Raw genomic sequence first — 16,545 nt, 5'->3', positions numbered from 1 at the left:
CGCTGCACTCTTGCTAACCTCACCATTGGGACTGATTTGCGTATGAATGTGTTTTTCTGGGGGTTTTGATACAGCAGGGAAAGTATGGGCATCGGAAATGTGTCTGTGGAACATTTATATGTGTGCTTCTTCTACAAAATAATGAATTTGCACCAGGGAGGACAAAAGAATGGGCTCTTCCTTTCAGGTGAAAGGAGGCAGACTGTTAGAGACAGGTTGCTTGGAGAGCTGTGGGATTATTCCACTGTTTCATGTTGAACGTTATCATGGGCAGGCAGACTGATGTGAGCTAAAACTAGCAATGCAGCACAACACCTAACCAAGGTCAAGCACTTCCTCTCTGTCTCTCTGCCTGTCTCTGCAAGTCGTAGGGAGATTTGTTCGGGAAAAAGTGAGATGAAATGTCAAGAGCAGAGTGATTGCCTGGGAAAGGGAGATCCTAATTAACTCTCTCTGGTGGAGCTCTCCTGCTACCTCCCTCATGCCGCGTGTGCCTGTATGAATCTTTCATCTCCTCCTCCTTGCCTTTCCTCAGAGGACACGGCTCCACTTGCAAAGCCAGCCAAAGGACAGATGGATACAACGAATGCAAAGGTCAAAAAATAAACAGTGTGGCTATGAATGACAGACCCTCTCTCAGGGATGTATACAGACAGCAAACCAATCCCTGCAGCATGTCTACAAAGCACAAGCAAGTAGCACAGAGAAGAAGTAACATCAACTGGTGGCCTGTTATTGAAAAGGATGATATTGACAACGGTGGCCTCCAAAGTCAATGATGTTGTTTTGAGTCCTTATTACTGTATAATTAATACCATGCTTAGGCGAGGGAAGCATAACTGGAATAGATGCTATGTTAAGGTATATGTTTACTTTGCTTTGTCCTTTGCTTTATCATATACTTAACTATAACCTTGGCCTTTCCAACTTATCTTATTTAATCAGACAAAGAAGTCTCTTAACAAGCTGTAGGTGGTGAAAAGTTTAGTTGGCAACAGTTAATTTAGCTGTCACAGCCAATGGATATATACACATTCATCCGTCTTCCACCGCTGCTGTTCATTGCGTCGATACGTCAATGTGGCTGTATAGGTTGGATGAAGCATGACCCCCCCCCCCTATATATTTGCTTGAATATGTGGACAGACACAGGCAAGCAGTCATTTCTACTGAAATCTTTCTAATCGACTCTGAGTGCAGATTTGTACACACAGATGTGTGTTTGAATCCACACATAACACTAGTGAACTGCATTAATGTATATCAGAACCGGATGCACATTTATGCATCCATGATTAACAAATTTTCCAGCTGTCCTTTTTTTTTTTTTTTAGAAACAACAATTTATCAGTGATAAATTATACTGTAATATACAAAAGAACTTTCAATCCAAAATAGTTTCGGAAACAATACTATTACTAAAATGAAACTCAACTTACTACATAAATGATATAATGATACATGTAAATATAGCTAATTAATAAAAAAGAAATCAAGATCCTAAACTGAAGGTATGGAAAAATTTAAATTAAAATATTAATAGGAGAAGACATATGGCTTTCGTAGTCCTGCAGGAGGAGTCCCAGCTAAGACAGTCAGGAAAGAAATGACTACAAGCTTCAGGCCACAAAACAGAGTTACTGACCTTCAAGTAAGAGTAAAGCTGTTACATCAGAATGAGCTGCCGGCTGTGTTGTCTTCAATTCTGGAAAAGGATGAGAACCTGGAGGTTTTGGAGCTGACTGAGGCGCACAGTACAGGTTTCTCTGGGGATGGATCATAAGCAGTCTCCTGCAGAGTTCGGAGATCAAAGCCAACCAATTATAACAGAACTTAAACCTCTGTATTCACACTGTGCACTGGATGACTATGACTTTATTAACCAAGTTTCACAACTATGTCTATACATTTTCCTGACAAATACAGAGGCTCGTTTAGATATTCTCAGCCAAATTCTCAGAGTAAAAAAAAGACATTTGTCTAAATAATTTGTCTGGGTTAAAATCATTGACCTGTACTGATTGTGGGTGTAAATGATAATCTTTTATTCATCTTCAGCTCTTGATGAATGTGATGAATAGGATGCTGTTTGTTCTATTCATCATATAAGGTCACTTGATTTCATTTATTTGGCAAAATGCTAATTCTACCCACATATTCCAAAAAGAGTTCTTTAAGCAGGCGTTTCACGAAAGCAATCATGTATTGAATAGATGGAGCCCTTCATTGCTCAGTATATTGAAGTGGACTGTGTCAATAAAGGTCAGATGTTTCAGAGAAATGCACTCATGTGCCAAGAAGTTATCCATCAAACAAGACATGGATGTGGCGTGCATGGTTAATGAAGGCAGACCAGCTATCACGTGTATCACTGAGCTGTGTGTATGCTGATGGATGGGAGCCGCTCCTGTAAAAAGTCTTGTTGTCAATAAAAAATTATATTATTGCAAAATAGACCAAAAAAATGCAAAATAAATATTGGTTAAACTGCGTGATTATGTTTATTTTCCTTATTTTCATAAATTTGAGGTTTGACATACTGACCTGTTCTCTTTTGCATGGATTGGCCACAGGCTAATATGAAGTAATTCCTCTAAAGCATGCAGAGATGAGTCATGATTACAGAGCTGATTTTTGACTGTTTTGTTTGATTCACAAAATAAACAATAAAAATCTACTAAATTACTGCCCAGCTTGTGGTCTAAGGTAGCACTTGATTGAATGAGATGCCATCTGGAAAGAAAAGAGCCTTTCATTGATATTTATCTGGGAGAATATTGGAACAGGAATGGCTTCTGTATTATTTGATTCTGTGACTGAGCCATGTTTTTCTTGTTATCGTAAAATTGCATTTCCTGCAACTGATTATTTTATCAAAATCTTGCTTTTTAAAACCGGACAATACATTTTCAGTTTCTGAAATCACATCTACATTTCCTGCAACATTCTGGGAGGCCAGCATCGCCATGGATATCTGTCAGATTCATAAAAAGATGTAGACATGTAGACTAGGGCTGTTCGATATAACGATATATATCGGATGACGATATAAAAACGTCTATCGTTTCATTTTACGCTATCGTTTGTTTCGTGGTGTCGCAAAATAAACTGTTTACGGCAATATTTTTTTCATCGTTTTGTTGGTCACTGTAGTGGCTATATTAATTTCTTAAAGTTCTCTCTTTCTCTTATATTTAATATAACCACACTACGGACGGACAAGCGCCTGTTTTTATGGGTTGTTGTTAGCAACAACGACGGTAAAACCATCACATGTCCGCTTGTTTATTTTTCACATAAACCTTTCACAATAAAGCTCAAGATCCTGTTGAGACTTTTCAAAATAAACTGAATCACGTGAAAGGGCAGATTATGGAGGGAGGAGAAGCAAAAAAGAGCCGTCAGGTGCTAAAAAAGAAACCTTAGACTCAAACGTTAGAACAGGCTTTTCCCCGCAGCACGCCGTGTAATAAATACTCACAAAGAAAACGGCGGCCGTTACAACTTATGTCTAAAAATGTACAGTTTCATGCATCGGTTAAAACACTCGACTCCAGGTACACGACGCCCAGCTGGAAACACTTCACCTACCCGAGATTCACAGAATTTACAGAAAATATTAAATTTTTTGTGATTTATATTGTTATTGGACGATAGATGTTTTATATCGGGATATGAGATTTTGGTCATATCGCACAGCCCTAATGTAGACTATACATCCTCCCTATAGAATGTGTGTCCATCAAACTGCTTGTCTACTGGAAGCTTCTTTGTTATTTCTACCTGCAATATGCACCTGCCTTTTCTTTTGATGCCTTTCACGCAAACATACTTGTTATTAACAGAAATCCTGTGGTTTCACACTTGTGGTGAAGACTGCTGTGTATGACACAGCCTTGAATAATGTTGATTATTAAGTGACAGGAGCTAAATCCTCACACACTGGCTCATGTTTCTGCAACTTCTATCTCTTCTGTCTGTTACTTGTGTGACAGATAAAAAAAAAAAAAAAAGGACGAGCAGTTGCTGGAACAGAAGAGAAAATAAATCTGCATACTTATAAAAAAAAGAGAGAGAAAAGGATAGAGAGAGATAGAATGTGCTGTGCTCCTACTGCGTTTCATTAATAATTCATTGCAAGAATCTGATCAACTGGCTCGTCCTCAGGCTTTTTTTTCCAGGTATTTTAAAATTTAATATTTTATATAAAGAGCTCTCTAAACAGTGAAAATCTACTATAATATTGATGATAGGGTTGGCACTCATCAAGCATCTTTGTGAACAATTGGCAATAACCTCAGCCACTCCCTAAAAAATAAGGAAGCAGCACAAAGAAGTGTGTACATAAACTGAGGCAGATGAGGTGATCATATGTGGAGTGATCTCTGCCGTGTCTCTGAACCATTCATAAGCGATTGTGCAGTGTTATGGGGTATTTTACCATGATAGGTTAGGCTGCTGCTACCAGGGAGTGGCTATAGTCCCACAGGGGGTGTACAACAACATTAATATGGATGGTATGTGTCATGTGGTAGTATCCACGTATATTCCAGATTCCCCTGCACAGTAAATTTCACACTGCATTCCAAACATGCATAGAGAAATGCAGTAAGCAAACTACAACAGCACAATTAGGGTAACAGACTAACTTGGCAGCCTGTTTCACTTACTATTTTTTCGCAACCACAGCTTATCAGCACACTTTATGGATGACTGAAATAATCTGACAGCCACTAAAACTGCATTCACTTTTTTGTCACTGCTGCAACTTTTCTCAAACACCGATAGATTCCTATCTCCTATGACAAACCTGCTAAGTTAGACTGAGTCACGCAGCTCAGTTTAACAGGTGCTATGAAACCTCTGAGTCCACACTCTGAGTTCAGTTGAGTAAAGCTCTGCAAGTTGTTAAAGAATTCGTTTTTACTTTAATTACTTTTTGTTGTCTTCTCTTCCTTCTGCTTTTTCTCGGCTTTCCAAGTGTTTGAGCTAATGCTAGCTCCTCCATGAGCCTCTACTGACGAGCATGGCAAACTGCTCGTTGCCAAAAGAATTCCAAAGGAGCTTTTTGATTCTGCATCCTTATGCTTCTTTGCAAACAATTTCACCTAGAAACTCCCAGCAACCATTTGCCAACCTGTCACAGAACATACTTTCCCCTAGTGGTCGGTGGTTGCCAGATGGTTTAGGCCTATGCAACTAGGCTTGTTGTCCCCGATATCTGATCCAAATATCAGTTCAATAAGGAATTCTTGATATACATGTATAGAATTCAATTAACCTATTTGGCGATTTGACTCCAATAGTCCAGTCCATAGTATTAGGTCATGACCTCCTGAAGTCTACGTGCTGGTGGTGGTTATGAAGATAGAGGCTTTGAAGGAGCCTGAGTAACATGGAGGAGAGGCATAGATGGGGAGGAGGTAGGTTACAAGGGAGAATGACAGATGGGCAATGAGATTTAAAGTACACAGAGTGGAGGCTGGTTGGCCTGAAGAAGTCGGATAGAAAGATTATTGGACTACACCACTGACGTCACCAATGAGCCCGTCAGTGTGGGAAAGTGCAAGTGATGTAAAGCATAGATTAGTTCAATTCAATTTTATGTACAGTGGGGCAAAAAAGTATTTAGTCAGCCACCGATTGTGCAAGTTCCCCCACCTAAAATGATGACAGAGGTCAGTAATTTGCACCAGAGGTACACTTCAACTGTGAGAGACAGAATGTGAAAAAAAAATCCATGAATCCACATGGTAGGATTTGTAAAGAACTTATTCGTAAATCAGGGTGGAAAATAAGTATTTGGTCAATAACAAAAATACAACTCAATACTTTGTAACATAACCTTTGTTGGCAATAACAGAGGTCAAACGTTTACTATAGGTCTTTACCAGGTTTGCACACACACAGTAGCTGGTATTTTGGCCCATTCCTCCATGCAGATCTTCTCGAGAGCAGTGATGTTTTGGGGCTGTCGCCGAGCAACACGGACTTTCAACTCCCGCCACAGATTTTCTATGGGGTTGAGGTCTGGAGACTGGCTAGGCCACTCCAGGACTTTCAAATGCTTCTTACGGAGCCACTCCTTTGTTGCCCGGGCGGTGTGTTTTGGATCATTGTCATGTTGGAAGACCCAGCCTCGTTTCATCTTCAAAGTTCTCACTGATGGAAGGAGGTTTTGGCTCAAAATCTCACGATACATGGCCCCATTCATTCTGTCCTTAACACGGATCAGTCGTCCTGTCCCCTTGGCAGAAAAACAGCCCCATAGCATGATGTTTCCACCCCCATGCTTCACAGTAGGTATGGTGTTCTTGGGATGCAACTCAGTATTCTTCTTCCTCCAAACACGACGAGTTGAGTTTATACCAAAAAGTTCTACTTTGGTTTCATCTGACCATATGACATTCTCCCAATCCTCTGCTGTATCATCCATGTGCTCTCTGGCAAACTTCAGACGGGCCTGGACATGCACTGGCTTCAGCAGCGGAACACGTCTGGCACTGCGGGATTTGATTCCCTGCCGTTGTAGTGTGTTACTGATGGTGACCTTTGTCACTTTGGTCCCAGCTCTCTGCAGGTCATTCACCAGGTCCCCCCGTGTGGTTCTGGGATCTTTGCTCACCGTTCTCATGATCATTTTGACCCCACGGGATGAGATCTTGCGTGGAGCCCCAGATCGAGGGAGATTATCAGTGGTCTTGTACGTCTTCCATTTTCTGATGATTGCTCCCACAGTTGATTTTTTCACACCAAGCTGCTTGCCTATTGTAGATTCACTCTTCCCAGTCTGGTGCAGGTCTACAATACTTTTCCTGGTGTCCTTCGAAAGCTCTTTGGTCTTGGCCATGGCGGAGTTTGGAGTCTGACTGTTTGAGGCTGTGGACAGGTGTCTTTTATACAGGTAACGAGTGGGGGACAGAAAAGCTTCTTACAGAAGACGTTACAGGTCTGTGAGAGCCAGAGATTTTCCTTGTTTGAGGTGACCAAATACTTATTTTCCACCCTGATTTACGAATAAATTCTTTACAAATCCTACCATGTGAATTCATGGATTTTTTTTTCACATTCTGTCTCTCACAGTTGAAGTGTACCTCTGGTGCAAATTACTGACCTCTGTCATCATTTTAAGTGGGGGAACTTGCACAATCGGTGGCTGACTAAATACTTTTTTGCCCCACTGTATGTACCACCAAATCACAACAACAGTTGCCTCAGTCAGAAACCGAATATGTAACTCTGATGAAAAAAAAGCACTGTGATTACATGTAAAATACTATGAAAGCACAGCAGTATGTGGACTTACAACTATGCAATCTTTCCAAGCCAGTCCCATTAGCTTTCAAAGGAGCCGTGCTTTTCTTCTTGTAGTTTTTTTAGAATTCTACAAAAGCAAAAATCTTACAAACCAAATTACAAGAAAAACTGAATAAAACATTACCTGTGCTAATCTTGTAGTGTCCTTTTCAGATAAGGGACTGAACATACTAGAAAAACTAAAAAATGCAAACATCTTTTTTTTTTTTTTTTTTTTTTATCTACTCACACAGTCGACAGTGCTTTTATGCTTGAGAAAACAAATGCTGCTTTTATGCTTCAAAAAAGGGATCAATCTAGGCCAATCCTTACTGTGCTATGCCTTTAATTTGGGGGTTCCCAATTCTCTCAGTGTCTGTCTTCATTTGTCTCAGTGAAATACCATCTCCAACTGGGACTAACTGCAGATGCAGTTATTCTGGCACTGTGCCTTACTCTTCATCATGCTGGTAGAGCCCAATTTAAATTAACTTGACTGCGGTATATTTGGCCTGTTGGTGGCTTTTAGATTAGAGAGCTGGACTGGTGAGAATGTTGCCAATTAGAATCCGCAGATCAGCTACACAAATTTAAGTAGAGAAAACAAATGCTCCCTCATTTTCCTCACATACTATCATTAAAGTGTCCAAATTAAAGGGGGATAACCTTCTCTGTTGGTTAAAACTAAGAGTCTAATTGCATTATTGCAAAGAGCTTAATTGCTTTTTGTCTCCACATCATCAATATGTGAAAAAAATGGAAATTTGCTCACCAGTATTTTAATTTCAAGCTATTTAATGCCCTCAAAAGACAAAGGAAAACTGCTTGCTCTGCTCAAAATTCAGTGTTAAACTCCAGAAAGAAGAACATTTATCACTGAACTCACAGGATTCCTCTCCATCAACACCAGGGATCACAACACAAGGATCTAAAACTGCCCTGTATCCTCTTTTGTCAAACCCAGGCCTGCTACACATAAAAACACAAGTTGTTAAAATCAGTATATTATGGTGCACCAATTAAATACAGCATGAACCACTATGTAAGGGCTCCTTGTTATCAGGATCTTTTTCAGAATAAAAGTAAGGATGATGATCCAAGTCCCACTTAGTCAACGCTCTTTTGAAAACTGGGTCACTATGCTTGCACTAGCTGTGGTGTGCAGCCTCTACTGCTTAGTATGCGTTTTATATTTTAGATTCAAAGTGTAGCTCTTGCTTAAAGACGTATCCTCTGTTGGTTATTCTCTGACCATGTTAAAAGGGAACTGAAAAAAAAAATCTGTACTGTGGAAATGTATTTGGTGCTACAAGAGAAGTGTGAATGATTCAAACCACAAAATTTGATGTTAGCACCAGTTTTTATCCATTGTGTATCGTGCAAGGTTTCTGTTTTTGTTTTTTTTTTTAAAGGTACTTTGTGTATGAATTGTTCCCAGCACCTTGGAGAATTTGTCACGGTTCGTCCTACCTTGCCATCTTGTTGTAAAGCTGAACTGGTGGAACTCAATCAAAAACTTTTGGGCATGACTACATGCTTCCTCGGTGGTAGCAGGCTGTCTAAAGTTATCCATCTATCTTCATCCACTTATCCATTTCAGTGTTCTGGGGCAGGGACTTGAGCCTATCCCAGCTGTCATACAGCAAGACGCAGAATACACACTGCACAGGTCACCAACACCTATATACTGTAAGTGAGATGACAGTGTTAACAACTGCACCAAGATGCTGTTGTCTACATTTAAACCACAAATTTAATGTTTCATACCAATTTAATTTTAGTTTATTTTAATGTTATTATTTTTATGACTTTTATCATCCATTAAAATTTATTTAAAAAATATAAATGGCAAGTCAAGTTTTGCAAGTCTAATTGTGGTTTCACATTGCACTATTGGAATCAGCAGCAGCTAATCGTCATGACAGTTTTACTGCCCGGAGGAAGGCCTGTAATCCCAGAGGAGCTACGGGGGAGACAACAAGGCTTCAGAGGTCGAGCAAAGTAGACATCTAAGTTTACATATAAATCACCTGTTCCAGCTATCATCACAGGGAATGTGAGGTCTTGGGACAATAAGATGAACAAAGTCTGTTAGGTGATTAAGACCCAGAGGAAATAATTTAGTAGTTTAATGTGTTTTATGGAGACAATGCTACTGTGCATTCACGCTTCTTCAGGACTTTTCAGGAGAACTTGGATTTTAGTATGAGCAGTAACAAAAGGTATGAAGGGATTGTGGTAGTTATGATTGAAAAGCAGTGTAATCTCAGTTACTATGATGAAACATGTGTGTGGCCTGAAAATGGACCCAAAATGACCCCACTAGGTATATGTATCAGGCAAAAGTATCTTATATAGATGAACCAACCTTGAAGTATAATGTGTCTTATCAATTTACTATTACAATTAACTTTTTTAAAATGTATTTTAAAAAAAAAGCCTACAAAGAACAAAATCTTAAAGAACAGCTTAAATTCTGCTTGTCATGTCTTCTGTCGTCTAAATTCATGTCATTTTGCGTGATCTAAATCTGAACAGGTGGTGAAAACATTGTGTACTTCAAAATCTCATTTATGAAACATCCAAATAACATTTAAGAATCCTTCAAACTAAATTTAGGACAGTTAATAATTTTGTAATATTTTAATTAGCAAATAAAGACTTTTTAAGGACTTGCAGATATCCTGAGTAACAGATACAACATCGCACATCATATTTATATACTAGGGGTGCAACAATACACAAAATTCACGGTTCGGTTCGATACTTTGGTGTCACGGTTCGATATTTTTTCGATACAAAAAATGCTCATGCTTTTTTTAATTTGTCATTTATTAAAATTATAAATATATATTTTAACTCAAAAGTACAGTTTTTAAATTTAATGTTGCTGAAACAACAAAGGGATAAAATAATAAATCTATCTGATCGAGAAATCACTCATCTTTGGAAAAGAGAGTTTATTACAGAGAAATGTCTCTTTCCAAAATAAAAGCTATACTATACGCTTCTTCTGGGCTATATTCTCAGCAGCATATTAAACATATCAGGTCCCCATAAGGAGAATCATGTGCTAACGGCTGTCTAAATGACTCGGGTAAAGTTTGTAGCATGCATGCTTGTTGTTTTTGTCTGCTTCCACTTGTCTTTGCACTAGGATGATGTCGGCGTAAATGGGCAGTCATATTCGTTGTGTTCCCACAAGTGCTGTCAGTGTTAATCTGAAATGACGTTAACGCCACAACACGGCAAATCTCCGTTAACAAGCTACCTCGGATCGCCCCGTGCCTGGGGCTGGACAGCATCAACATGTTAACGAGCAAACTGCGCTAACGCAGTAGTTCCCACCCATGTAATTGAGCATTGCGGTGCACATCCGACATACTGTTTTACTTTTGTCCATGACGCGCTTACCTTTAGGGTCATACTTCACATGAAGACCAAAATAGTTCCAAAGGCCAGATCTGAATGAGGGTGGGGGAGGTTCAATTTGCCATGTTGCAACGAGCTTAGCTTCTGTCTTGCTAGCTTGCGCTGCGCTCAGTGGATCTGCGCTTGACAGTGCAGCCTAGGCGGAGTAGTCGAACGCAGATCCACTGAGCTCTCAACACAGACAGCATAGTCAGAAGAAAAGTTGATAAAATTAAAAATTTTGTATTGTTCGATACATATGCGTACCGAACCGAAAGCACTGTATCGAACGGTTCAATATCGATACGAATATCGTTGCACCCCTAATATATACATATGAGAACTAACATGTGGCAAAAAAAAAAAAAAAAAAAGGCAAATAGAACTTTGACTAAAATAGGAAGCGCAGTTCAAAATAAGGTTAATAAGGTGTATTCGTATAACTCTTTATTTAGTCCTGTTAACACACAAAAGATCTTTACACAATGATCGCACAACATCACAACAATGTGTGTGATGAGTACTGTTTGTGTTTCGTTGATATTTAGTAATGTGTCCTACAGGACATAGCTGGATTTATGATCAGCACCAGGTCACTGAGGTAAAAACCTATCAATTTAAGACTACCTGAAGCAGTAATTATGACATCATTCATTGCTTTTTTTGTATGTCTTATGTTCCCTTTTAAAATCAGGCCCGCTTTGCCTTATTGAATCCTTTTGCTAGGCTGAATTCAGTTATTTTTGGAGATGCCAGTTATTAACATAAAGCATTTTGTAATGAAGCCACTATTCCCAAAAGCCTTAAACCTTCATTATGGCTCATTCATAAGTCAACCGAATAACCTAATTTCTTTCTATATTGAGGTAACACTAGGCTTGATGGCTCCACTTCTGATACTGCTCTAAGCTCAGTAGCATTTCTTTTGTCTGCCAAAAAAGCTAATTTAACCTCAGAGTGACCAGATCCAGTCCCTCAGCAGTCTGACGCTAATGTTTAATGGCATCATAAAGTCTTGTCTGGCCTGACAGCTTTCCAGGGAAAGACAGTCAAGTAAACAGCCAAAAGTCAATGCTGGCCTGAAGCATCCTGGGTACACAGGCTTCATTAATGTAAGACCACCACTCTTCTAAGTGAAAGAAATGAGCCACTGGGTAGGACAGATGCCCAGCAGGGAAATGCTTTCTTCTATCTGTGCTTAATCCAGTTCGTGACTGAAATGGCTATAGGTTCAGAGCATTTCACTCCCAAGAAATGAAGCCATTTGTGATGGCATCATTTTTATGCTCCTCACCTTTTGCCATCAATGTGGACAACACAAATAATTATCAAGAATGTACAGAAGTTTCACTAGAATTCTGTAGAGAAGCAAAATGCTGTAGTCAGTCAGGATCTCACTTCTGTTGAAAAGTTGTCTTTAAGGGGCCTCATAAGAAGCTTCTCAGACCTGCTGGGACTTGAAGAACCTTGTCTCTCCTTCACCAAAGCTTAGAAGACACACTTCACTCACTGTAAAACCAAGCACTCGGGTCGAGATTAAAGTAGGGAAGGAAGATGAGAAGGAACATAGTTGCAGATTCTTAACAGCACTCCCTGATGGAGGCAGACTACAGCAGCAATGGGAACAGAAGAACAACCCGATTAGGCTACCAGTCTGCATTTCAATCTTATTTAACACACTGGAAATACCCCTTTCCCTCTTATTCTAACATTTTCTTTTATGTTAGCCACATACATCTGTAAAAGTTCATTCATATTCATCTGAGGACAGTTCAGCCTCTGAGACATTTGTTAACACATCAAGCTTATGCTTGGTTTTGCATTACTTTATTGTTCCCCCGACTTTTCCTTCAAAGAGCTTGTCCACTTGTACTTTAGTCAGTTATTTTCTGTATTTTATTGAATGGCAATTCCAGACCCAGAGAAAATGTTTGAACTTGATGTTTTTTCAGTCAAAGATAGGTATATAGGAAAATAGTCCTTGATTGCTGCCACGGCCCCTTTCAGCATCACTGATTTGTTGACTTCTGAAGTTTCTGTAAAAGGGGAAAAATTGCCTTCTCCAATCTTACTTACTCAGGATTATGCTCGTTTGTGACTTTTTGTTGCAAATGAACATAATCACACTGACTGGGAACAGTGTGCATTGGTAAATGGACTAGAGATGTTCTTGGCGACTAATTTCAGACTCCATTAAACTGGAGAAAAAATATAAAACTAATAGACTAGTGTAAAAGTAGAAAACAATGAGAAAACAGTCAAAATTAAGAGCAATTAAACGGGGCTAGTTAAACTGTTTTCCAACCAAATACTGTATGTACTTATTTTGTATACATAGTGTCTTCTTAAAAGCCCACTGTCTCCTAATTGGCAGCCCATATAAGAGCCTTTTAAGAGTCAGAAACACATTCTTCAATAACCTAATTATATTTGAAATGTTGCTAAAATATGTGGCACGTACACAACACAACACATTATGTCAGTTTACTTAGAAACAGCCAACATTACATACCCTTCATTTTATACATCAAAAGCTTCAGAACTGTCCAGGTTTAATTTTTCACTACAGGTTGGAATCCCTGTAGAGTCCACAATATCATCAGAAATCTTAATTCATAAAATGATACGATTTCAATGATAAACATTTTCCATATGCAGAGTATTACAATACCATAAACTGCAATACATTATTACCACTTTTTTTTCTCTACAAACTATATCCCAAGTTTGACTTGAGCGTCTTTAACACTGTGTGTGTCTGACATGGTGGTCAGCAACACTGGAGCAAAACAAGGGACCATCTTCTCCCCTTTCCTATTCACCCTCTACAACACAGACTTCAGCTGCTGCACCGACACCTGCACCTGATGACTCTGCGGTGGTTAGATGCATCCGCTGGGGTGATGAGACGATGAGGCTGTGGTGGACTCCTTTGTCATATGGTGCAAGCACAATCATCTGCAGCTCAACGTAATAAAGACCAAGGACATGATTGTGGACCCTGTTTCAATCCAGGGAGTTGATGTGGACATGGTGGAGGACCATAAATACCTCAAAGTACACACTGACAATAAACTAGACTGGGTTAAAAACAAATGCACTGTACAGGAAGGGCCAGAGCCATGACTATTTATGAGATGGCTGAAGTCTTTTAATCTGTTGGACAATGCTCAGGATTTTCTATGAGCCTGTTGTGGCCAGTGCCATACTGTCTGCTGTTGCATGCTGGGGCAGCAGGCTGAGGGTTGTGGATGCCAGAAAACTGATCCGCACAGCAGTAACATTGCGGAGGTGGAGCTGGACTCTCTAAAGGCGGTGTCAGAGAGGTAGATGTCGTTTAAGCTAAAGACAATATTCTCCCAACCACTCCATGACGTGCTGGCCAGTCACAGGAGCATGTTCAGTGCGAAACTGAGATTACCCAAATGCACCGCTGAACGACACAGAAAATCATTCCTGCCTGCGGCCATCTCTCTGTACAACTCCTCCATCTAAAAGCAGAAGTACACACTGCAGTAGTTGCACACCGTTAATATCTGCACAGTCTCTACAGAGAAAATAACATCAAGTCGGGATGATAAGAGGGGCACCTCAATTACAACTTTATCTATATTTAATTGAGTGTAATATATTGAGATATTTATATATTAGAGCTATTTTGCAATATTTTGTAAAATATTGTAATATTTGATTGGTACTTTAACTTGTTAGTTAATGTTCTTACTGTCTTGGAGCAACTGTGACCACATAATGTCCTCTGGGATTAATAAAATATTCTGTTTCTGATGAGTTTTATCCAATAACATAAAGCTTCCAGTCTTTTGCTGACAGCCTACTTTTTTCCTATAGGCATTTTGATTACAGTCCAGTGGTTACAAATATCAAATGAAGAGTTAACTGTTACAAAAATAATACATTTTTTGGTCGATGATGGTCTTCTGACCTATCCGGAAACTTTCCTCCCTCTTTACCCACTGGCAGCTCAAATAAACACTGACCACTGACACCGACATCCCACACACAGCTTAAAATGGAACTAGTTAAACTGGCAACAGACCTTGAACTTCACTACTATGCCAGTGTTCCTGCTCCATTCATTAAAAAAAGAAATAAATAACACAACAAATTTTTTAAAGGCTTTGTAAGACCTCGATTTAGAAACAAAACTTTACACTAAAAAATAATAATTACTTAGTCAGGTATGCAAATATTCAACAGTTTACTAATCCTTACAAAACTCTAATTTATGTTTTTCTTTATCATACATAATAGCAAAGTGAGTCTTGTTGGCTTTTTTTGACTTAGTTCGACAAGGCGGCGTATCTGAGGATGTGAATTTGATTTGCAGTTTGAACAAATTACAGTGTATTAATATTTACTGTCATATTACATTCAGCCACAGTGCTAAAAAATGACACTTTAGTTGTAGTCTAATCTGCATTATCATGAATAATTTCCTCCCAACTGTATAATAAATGTAGAGTTACATGAATGTCAGTGTTGGGGAGTAACGGAATACATGTACTACCGTTACGTATTTAAAATACAAAATATGAGTAACTGTATTCCGTTACAGTTACAGTTTAAAAAGGTGGTATTCAGAATATAGTTACTTTGCTGAAATAAAGGGATTTTCCTGTTTCATATGTTCGGCTATGCCCTCTCTATTTTTGGTTTCCACGCCCCAAATAAAACACGCATTAAGAGGCTCATGTCTGTGTCTCAATCTTGCGGCCCATGTCACCTCTACTTGCGGCCTGCATAATGACGTGAAGAAATATTTTAAAAAATTCTTCACAAAAATGATTTAATATAAAGGCAATAGGCAGAGTGTTACAGGCATAGCCCTAAAGAATGTAGCTTCATGGGCAGTGTAGTCCGTACTCCAGGGAGAATGGACTGCCATACCCGTTATGTGTTTGTGAGCGCGAGGAAGGGAGAAAAAGGAGAGTGGAAAGGTCCGAGCTGTCACCGAGCAGAAATGGGAGCTGGAAGCATGTAAATATAATAATAACCACTGCAGTCAAGAACAGTGCCTGACGAGCCCAGTTGTAAGTAAGCTATTAAAACTCGACTGTACACTGTGTTCGTGTTTTCCTCCGAAACAATAAGTTCCGTTGGAGCAGCCTTTCAACGCCTCTCTTTGTCTCTCGCAAGCAAAGTTGACCCAGACAACAAAGTAAAGCTAGTTTTCAGCTATGAGCCCGACATGGAACCCGACGTATTAGCCAGAGGTTCCTTAACTACGGTTTGGAGCCGCGGACCTGTTTTATATACACGTAAAACAGTTTTCTATACGACATCGCTGCAAAAATGCAGCCTTACCCTAATGCCCACCCTACTGTTACTCATTTTATATTAAGATTTAAAGATCTAGTCGGTATTGCCCATATGGAAAAGAAATAGTAAAAACTTACATGATTTACTCATGAAAGTGGCCACTTTCTCATTACTTTCATTTATTGTTTTAGTAAGTATCCAAAACATACAAGTTTCATTATATAATTTTTCAAGGGATCTTATATCTGTTTTCACTCTTGTATGCTTTTCATACAAGTTTCACACAAGACAGATACAAACTTTATAAGATTTATATATATCTTTTCCATATGGGGGGTGTGGCGAGTAACCGTCAGTAAAAATAATAATTCACACAGCAATCGTACATTCATGTGGTTGTAAAAAGCATGAGAATATAATAGGTAATTCAAAGTGTTCAGAATACGTTACTCGTTACTTACTTGAGTAACGTAATGGAATACGTTACAAAATACATTTTGGGGCATGTATTCTGTAATCTGTAGTGGAATACATTTTAAAAGTAACCTTCCCAACACT

At 39.1% G+C, this 16,545-nt stretch overlaps 1 long non-coding RNA gene across 3 annotated transcripts in view; it reads right to left on the bottom strand.

Moving 5' to 3' along the window:
* LOC105940987 (uncharacterized) overlaps positions 1-16,545 on the bottom strand; it is a 183,727-nt gene that overhangs the window by 152,720 nt on the left and 14,462 nt on the right. For all 3 annotated transcript variants that reach the window (XR_001167638.3, XR_013101674.1, XR_013092953.1), the window contains exon 3: positions 1,646-1,791. This is a non-coding gene — a long non-coding RNA (uncharacterized LOC105940987). The remainder of the gene's footprint in view (positions 1-1,645; positions 1,792-16,545) is intronic.

The sequence above is a fragment of the Maylandia zebra genome, linkage group LG1 (assembly GCF_041146795.1).
Source record: "Maylandia zebra isolate NMK-2024a linkage group LG1, Mzebra_GT3a, whole genome shotgun sequence".
In the NCBI taxonomy this organism is placed as follows: domain Eukaryota; kingdom Metazoa; phylum Chordata; class Actinopteri; order Cichliformes; family Cichlidae; genus Maylandia; species Maylandia zebra.
Note: the sequence above shows the minus strand (reverse complement) of the source record. Positions and strands in the feature narration are given on the sequence as shown.